The sequence below is a fragment of the Elaeis guineensis genome, chromosome 1 (genome assembly GCF_000442705.2).
Source record: "Elaeis guineensis isolate ETL-2024a chromosome 1, EG11, whole genome shotgun sequence".
Classification (NCBI taxonomy): Eukaryota; Viridiplantae; Streptophyta; class Magnoliopsida; order Arecales; family Arecaceae; genus Elaeis; species Elaeis guineensis.
In genome coordinates, this window is record NC_025993.2 from 67,595,518 (window position 1) to 67,605,170 (window position 9,653).

The following is a 9,653-nucleotide window of genomic DNA, read 5'->3' on the forward strand; positions in this document are numbered from 1 at the left end:
CTAATTTGAAGTGGTTTGGACATGTGGACACTCCATAAAAATTCTTCAATGAATCCTCTTCAGTTTAAGACCCATATGTCAACTTTTGACAGATGTCCTAAAATAAAATTGGCAGGTGCTAGAAATTAACAAGTGTTGTCTTAAATTCATCTCATGAATTAAGACATACCTTTTCTGAGCTGGACAAACTTCAATTAGACTGAGAGAAACCTTCTCAAGATTCTCTGGATGAGTCAGATCATATTTGGCTCAGTAGAGATAGAAAAGATTGCACGAGGAGAAAGTTAGGCTCAATCAAGTGCTAGCATGATTTCTTTGAACCTAATTGGATCTTATCCAAATCAATTGGGGTAGCCCAATTGATGACATCCATACCCTAACCCTTGTTTGTGTGACCCAGTTAGGTTCAATTCTGTATGGTAATGAGACATGTCGTGATCTCATCATTGACATCATCGAAACTCCTTTCGATGGACCAGAACTCTTCTGATTCAGATAATTAGAATGATTGATCATCAAAATCATTCTAATTGCTCCCAAAATCTACCAGTGACACCTAGCAGTATATGGTGGCAATCCATCAGAACTAAAAATAAACCTCTTGATGCAGCTACCTATGTGATTGATTCCTCTATCATGAGTCCTAACTGAATTAGGGTTAAGGTGAACTCGTCAAACCCAACATCAGTCATATGAATCAATCGATCGATCTGAGTCCGATGTGAAATCCAATGGAAAACTCTTTTCCATTATTTTACTCTGCCATGGCCATGGGCTTAAGGACTCGATCTTTCGATCATCATAGGACTACTCCTCTCATCTATCAAGGTTGATAGATCCCATCTTGGTGCGATCTGGTTCCTACAATGGATATGCTACAGCCAACATACACCTCAGGGTTTCGAATGGCTAGGAGATTGAGTTATGGTATAGTCAAACTATAACACACTCAAGGTGAACCATCGATACACCTCAGGTCAAAGAACTAGATACACAACTGCAGCATCGAGCTAGTCATCGACGAGAAGGTAGACTTCCTTATGACTGCTCGAGGTGGTCACGCTCAGTACTCTCATTCTCAATGAATATCTGTACTCTCACTCTGGTGTCTCCACACCATAGACTCAAGACTCATCTACCCTAAGAAAGTGATCATACACCAACCTTCCAGATCAATCACCATCCTCGTGATGATCCTATGCTCAGGAGCAGTTTATGAGTTAGTTATGTAAATTCATGCCTTAAATTTTCAACTCTTAAAAATATGAATTTACATTCTCACCAACTCAAAGGATGTATCACAGACACAATGTATACAATGTGATAGAAGAATAATCTTTTTATTCATTTATAATCAAAATTACAAATTTGCCCTTAGTTCTGTACAGGAATATGTCAGCCGATCTGGCATCTAGGGCACACATCTAACAAACTCCCACTTGACTTAATGCCAATTGGCTACATATCTAAGTCCCATCTTCTCAAGGTGGGCTTCGATCTTCTGTTGGCCCAATGGCTTAGTCAGCGGGTCTACCACATTGTTTGTAGAGTCGACTCTCTTGACCTTGACATAACCTTTTTTGAGGTAATCACGGATCAGATGGAATCGCTGCTCAATGTGCTTGGACTTCTGGTGAGACCTTGGCTCCTTAGCTAGGGCTATGGCGCCATTATTGTCGCAGTAAAGAGAGATGGCATCCAATGACATTACTCCAAGCTCTGCAGCAAACTTCTTGTACCAGAATGCCTCCTTCGCAGCTTCTGATGCGGCAATATACTCTGCCTCCATGGTAGAATCTGCAATTACGGTTTGCTTGGAACTCTTCTAGCAACTGCACCACCATTTTAAATGAACAGACTCCCAGATGTCGACTTTCGATCATCTATATCAGACATAAAGTCTGAGTCTATAAATCCCTGAATCTGGAGTTCTCCATTCCCAAAGACTAGAAACATATCCTTAGTCCTTCTCAAGTACTTAAGGATACATTTCACAGAAGTCCAGTGCTCTTCGCCTGGATTCGACTGATATCTGCTTGTGACACTCACAGCATGGGCTATATCAGGTCGTGTACATAGCATGGCATACATGAGTCTCCCTATTGCCGAAGCATAAGGGATTTTTCTCATGCGTTCAATCTCCTCGGGTGTGCTAGGGCACATCTTCTTGGAGAGATGAATGCCATGTCTAAAAGGCAATAAACCTCTTTTGGAGTTATCCATGCTAAATCTTTTTAGCACCTCCTCTATATACATCTTCTGTGAAAGTCCCAGCATCCTATTTGGTCTATCTCTATAGACCTTAATACCTAGTATAAAGGATACCTCTCCTAAATCTTTCATAGAGAACTCCTTAGACAACCATACTTTGACTGAAGTCAACATGGGAATGTCATTCTCAATTAGGAGGATGTCATCCACATACAATATGAGGAAGACAACTGCGCTCCCACTTACCTTTTTGAACACACATGGTTCCTCTTCATTCTTGATGAAACCAAATGTTTTGATCACATCATTGAAACGAGTATTCCAACTCTGAGATGCTTGCTTAAGTCTATAAATGGACCTTTGCAGTTTGCAGACCTTGTGATCATCATCACTGGATGTGAAACCAAACGGCTGTTCCATATAGATATCTTTCTCAAGATATCCATTTAAGAATGCCATTTTCATGTCCATCTGCCATATTTCATAATCGAAATAGGCTGCAACAGCAAGCAATGTGCGGATGGATTTTAGCATGGCTACAGACGAGAAGGTATCCTGATAGTCAATGCCTTCGTGCTGACTATAACCTTTCACTGCGAGCCTAGCCTTGAATGTCTCCACATTCCCATTTGCACCTATCTTTCTCTTGAAGATCCATTTACACCCAATAGGTACAATACCTTCGGGTGGATCTACCAAGGTCCAGACTTGGTTTGAGTGCATCGAGTCAATTTCTGATCTTATTACCTCTAACCATTTCTCAGAGTTGATATCTGATATCACCTCGTCATAGGTCTTGGGATCATCACCATGAACCCCATTTCCCGTGAGGAATATTTCCTCTACATCCTCTTGTATGGTACCTAAGTACCTTTCAGGAGGACGAAAAATCCTAGTCGATCTACGAGGTGGAAGAGGTTGTGTTAGGACTGATTCTGATTGATTAGGTTCCTCAAGTTTTTTAGCTCGTTGTTCTTGAAAGACATTCTCCTTGAGCTTAATTATTCTTCCGATGCCACCATTTTGAATAAACTATTTTTCAAGAAAAATAGCATTTCGACTCACAATCATATTGTGATTTTTTGAAATATAAAAATAATATCCTAATGACTCTTTAGGATATCCTATGAACCGAGCTCTAAAAGACCTGAACTCTAACTTGTCCGTCTACTGTCTCTTGACATGAGCCGGACAACTCCAAATTCTGAGATGATTCAGACTTAACTTCTTACCATGCCATATCTCATACGGTGTGGTAGGAACGGTTTTAGAGGGAACCCTATTCAATACATAAATTGCTGTCATGAGACAATGTCCCCAAAAAAATTCTGGGAGGTCTGTGAAGCTCATCATGGAACAGACCATATCTAATAGGATCCAGTTTCTCCATTCTGAAACCCCGTTGAGTTGAGGCATTCCAGGTGGTGTCCATTGAGAGACTATACCATTGTCCTTAAGATAGTCTAAAAATTTCCGACTAAGGTATTCACCTCCTCGATCTGATCGAAGAATCTTAATGGGCTTTCCTATTTATTTTTCTACCTCATGTCTGAATTCTTTGAATCTTTCAAAGGCTTTAGATTTATGTTTCATTAGAAACACATATCCGTACCTAGATATATCTTCGGTAAAGGTAATGAAGTAGACAAAGTTGCCTCTAGCCGGCACATCAAATGGGCCGCACACATCCGTATGTACTAGGGCAAGTAGGTCTGTGGCCCTTTCCCCATGTCCCATAAAAGGGAGCTTGGTCATTTTGCCTTGAAAGCATGATTCACAAACTGGATATGACTCGAAAATTAACAGACTCAGTAGCCCGGATTTTTCCAATTTGTTAACCCTGTCTTCTGCTATATGACCTAGCCTTAGGTGCCATAGATACTTATCATTTAGACTATCTCTAGGCCTTTTAATTCCTATGGTATTCACATTTTGCTCAATATTAAAAATAGATACATCAACATGTAGCTGATAGAGACCATTAATAACAAAACCATTTGCAACTTTATTATTTTCATAAAATATGTTACAATGGTCCTTTTGAAAGCTAATCACATAGCCTTCTTGTGCTAAACATGAAACAGAAATCAAATTCCTGCTTGCTGTAGGCACATAATAACAGTCTCTTAAAACTAAATTTAATCCTAACGATAATCGCAGAGGGTAGGTTCCTACGGCCACAGCAGCAACTCTTGCTCCATTCTCGACACGTAGGATCATCTCCCCATCCCTCAGCCTCCTGCTCTCCTCAAGATCCTGCATAGAAGTACACAAATGAGCACTAGAACCAGAGTCAAGCACCTAACTGGATGCAGAAGAAATCGTAAGATTAGATTCGATAATGAGCATACCTCCAGAAGAACCATCCTTCTTGTTCTTCAGGGTGGCCAGGTACTGAGGACAATTTCGCTTCCAATGACCTTCTGACTGATAGTGGAAATACTTTCCCTTTTCAGAAGCCTTCTTCTTCGGTCCTGTCTTCTTGTTCTTGCCATCCACCTTCTGCTTCTTCACGGATTTTTTTTTTTCAAAAGACTTTCTCTTGGAAGAAGTCCACTTCACAGTAAGAACTGAGTCTTTTGAACCTTTCATTGAAAGCTCAGCCGTAACCAGCATATTCATTAACTCGGCCAAGGTACATTGCATCTTATGCATATAAAAGTTCATGATGAACTGATCATATGCATCGGACAAGGACTGAAGGATCACATCAATCTGAAAATTCTTATCTAAGATGATATCGAGCTTCTCAAGCTCCTCAAGATCTTTGATCATTGTTAAACAATGATCTTGGACTGACTGCCCATCATGTATCTTGGCCTTAAAAAGTCTTTGACAGACTTGATACTTGACCGTGCGACTCTGTTCACCAAACAACTCTTGTAGGTGAGCCAACATTTGATGGGTAGTCAAAATATTTTCATGTTGGTGCTGTAAATCATCAGACATTGCACCCAACATATAGTACCTGGCTTTGTTATCATCATCCATCCACTTTTCCAGAGATGCTCTCTGTTCAGCAGTCGGACGTGCTGGCATGGCAGGTGGGTCCTGGTCCAAGACATGAGTCAATTTTTCAGAACCCAGAATAATTCTGTAGTTCTTCAACCAGCCCTTAAAATTTGATCCAGTCAGTCTATGAGTGTCTAGAATTTTGGTCAGGAGGTTTGAGGCAGACATGTTTCCTGTAGAGAGTCAAAAGTTTCTAGTTAGATTTTGTAATCAGACTCAACCAATTTGTTTAGGGTTTTCATTTTTAAACAAATTAGGCTCTCACTATTTTCTCAGATCCCTACACTCCCTTGGTAGAGATGTGAAAATCTCCGTGATTAGTGATTTCTAGTGGGTGGTGCAGTCTCACTGACTGACTCATCACCTCACCTAACAGTTATTGGTGATGGGTCAACCGATGAGTGGACAACTCTTGTCCAATGATTCTCTAATCATGGTGCACCCAAAACTTGCTCTCTAATTCATGAAGCTCACTGTATCTAGGATATTGCTCCAATCCTTAGTTAAGCCAAACCCACCATTTGCATGAACTGGATTTCTGATTGGATCCCTCACCGTATCCGGAATATTGAGCCCAACCCATCCTCTAATACGTAGCATCCAATGCCTAATGGACATGGTTGTGTCTTCCTGGTGCAATTGAGCCACTGTAACCAGCTGAGAACAATCAACCCTGGGAAGGGCCCGCAGATCCACAATGGTGGAAGACCTAGACTTAATATTTTCTTAGGGAGATTTGATTTAGATCTCTTTAAACTTGACTTGACATAGTCATAACAATTATGACTAACCTAGTGGCATGGGTCAGCTCAAATTGTTAACCACCTCAAATCAGAACTGGATCGATATATATGGCCAGGTAAGTGAGACCAGTGGGAGGGATATGCTATTAACTCGGCAAGAACGCATTCGAGTCGAGTAGCTCCCAATTAAAAATCAGTCATTCGTATCTGCCCAACTTACCTTAGACACCAAATTGTCGAACCAGAACTAATTGAGTTAGTCTACAATCCAGGTTCCAACCACTGAGCCAAATTAGGTCTTAACTTGATCGAGTCACATCTAAATGTGATTCGACCTTGACCCAGACTTAATCCTATTAGACTGGTCAATTATTAGCTTTCATGATCTCACCTAACCAACTCTTGATTCGGTTTGATCAACCACTAGACCTAATTGAGCTACCCAAGCCCGAACCCAATCTTATGAAAATATCTTATATCTGAAATTCTCAATTTTAGACCTAACTTAATTTTATAAGCTCAATACATTAATTAAGTTTGGATTCATAAACAAAGCATGTAAAATAAATCCTAGGGTTTCAGGATCTAGGGTTTTGCAGAAAAGTAAGTTTTGATTTCTGATTAAGGATGAAAGCGCGGCACCCCTACACGTCATATGAACATCCTATTGAATGAAAAGAGAGGATCTTAAAATCTTACTTTATTCTTATGATCGGACGGTCATGAGGAATACCTTAATCAGAAATATAAATTTAACTACAAAACTAGTTAGATCTAAATTAACATATCACATATACAATTTAAGATCTAACTAATATATGCTTTGCATACATCTCATATATCAAAAATCAATCTAATTAATATGCTTTCAGATCTGATACATCACATATAATATCTAAAAAATAGAATTTAAATTAAACTATTCAAAATAAAAACTATTCTAGACAAGTTACTAGAATAATTCTATAACTAGTCTAGGCATGCAACAGATCAAGTTTATGAAATAATTAAAATTTTATTTTCTATTTTTTAATCTGATTATAATAATTATAACATCAAAAAAATAGAGAATAAATTATATTTAATTTATATTTTAATCTTATTAAAATATAAAACTTAAGACTATTTATGGATTCAATTAATCCTAGTCTAGTTATGCATCCATACATGTTAGATCTTCTTAGATTTAATTTTAAATATTTTAATTTCAGATCCTATCATATCTGATGTGATATCTAAAATTATTTAATATCAGATAAATTAAAATTAAAATTAGATCTAAAATAGATCTGAAATAGAACCAACAACCTAGCTCTGATACCACTTGAAAAGAAAAATCACCTTTTTCCTGTGTAGGATCTTCCAGATTTCATCAAATCTGGGACGAAATAAATTTTAATTTTTTTTTATTCTATACTATTTCAGATCTAATATCTATTAGATCTAATTTTATTATCTAATATTTAAAATCTAAAATTAAATCTAAAAGTATGAGAAATATAGACATACCTTAAGGGTAATCTAATTACCCTGTAGATGATCGCAGCACTGCCTGAGGTTCTGATGTAGCCACGCAAGCGTTTGGCCTCTACCAGTATCCACTCAGGTAGGATCTAGAATATCTTCTCCTCATGATTCTATACTCCAAAAATAAGATCAATATCTAATTTGAAAGTACTTTAGAACTCCTTCTGAAGTTGGAGAGCAGCCTGTCGAAGATGTCCTGCAGCCTTCTGTTCCAAGCGTCACCACGCCTTGTACCTTTGCCAAATGAACGTCCAACTTCTTGGACATGAAGAGGGGAGAAAGGAGAGTAGGGAGGATATAGAGAAGAGGGGAGGGGGCAGTAGCTAATATGTTTTTTGCATAAAACAAGTTCTATCACGAAACCCTAGGTGCAGCAGGGTTTATATAGATCCTGTATGCTGCGCAGTGCCACATCATTCGACCAATCAAAAAATTCTAATAAATTTTGAAAAAATTTTGATTGGTGGAGTGATGTCATCTGATTATATCAGATAAGAATCTCCATGCTCTCTCTTATGTTGGTGCCAACATTGGATAAGCACAAATGAGATGGCGCCAAAGAGTCCAAGTTTATCAGGACTCTTTGGTTCTTATCCATTTGGGGTGCCCACTTAAATCCAATTGAGCTCATGCCATAATCTGATTATGGCACCCAATTTGAAGTGGTTTGGACATGTGGATACCCCACAAAAATTTTCTAATGAATCCTCTTCAGTTTAAGACCCATATGTCAACTTTTGACAGATGTCCTAAAATGAAATTGGCAGGTGCTAGAAATTAGCAAGTGTTGTCTTAAATTCATCTCATGAATTAAGACAAGCCTTTTCTGAGCTGGACAAACTTTAATTAGACTGAGAGAAACTTTTTCAAGGTTCTCTGGATGAGCCAGATCACATTTGGCTCAGTAGAGACAGAAAAGATTGCACGAGGAGAAAGTTAGGCTCAATCGAGTGCTAGTACGATTTTCTTGAACCTAATTGGATCTTATCCAAATCAATTAGGGTAGCCCAATTGATGACATCCAGACCCTAATCCTTATTTGTGTGATCCAGTTAGGTTCAATTCTATATGGTAATGAGACATGTCGTGATCTCATCATCGACATCATCAAAACTCCTTTCGATGGACCAGAACTCTTCTGATTCAGACAATTAAAATGATCGATCATCAAAATCATTCTAATTACTCTCAAAATCCACCAATGACACCCAGCAGTATATGGTGATAACCCATCAGAACTGAAAATGAACCTCTTGGTGCAGCTACCTGTGTGATTGAGTTCCTCTATCATGAGTCCCGACTGAATTAGGGTTAAGGTGAACTCGTCAAACCCAACATCAGTCATATGAATCAATCGATCGATCTGAGTCCGATGTAAAACCCAATGGAAAACTTTTTTCCATTATTTCACTCTGCCATGGCCATGAGCTTAAGGACTCGATCTTTCAATCATCATAGGACTACTCCTCTCATCTACCGAGGTTGATGGATCCCATCTTGGTGCGATCTGGTTCTTACAATGGATATGCTACAGCCAACATACATCTTAGGGTTCTAAATGACTAGGAGATCGAGTTATGGTGTAGTCAAACTATAACAAACTCAAGGTGAACCGTCGATGCATCTCAGGTCAAAGAACTAGACACACAACTGCAGTATCGAGCTAGTCATCGACGAGAAGGTAGACTTCCTTATGACTGCTCGAGGTGGTCACGCTCAGTACTCTCGTTCTCAACGAATACCTGTACTCTCACTCTGGTGTCTCCACATCATAGACTCAAGACTCATCTATCCTAAGGAAGTAATCGTACACCAACCTTCCGGATCAATCACCATCCTCGTGATGATCCTATGGTTAGGAGCAGTTTATGAGTTAGTTATGTAAATTCATGCCTTAAATTTTTAATTCTTGAAAATATGAATTTACTTTCTCACTAACTCAAAGGATGTATCACAGAGACAATGTACACAATGTGATAGAAGAATAATCTTTTTATTCATTTATAGTCAAAATTACAAATTTGTACTTAGTTCTGTACAGGAATGTGTCAGCCGATCTGGCATGTAGGGCACACATCTAACACTACGAAACATATCTCTCTGCCATTTGGGGTCTGAAAAATCACTTCCTTTCTAAAATAATCTACCTTCGCTCGATGT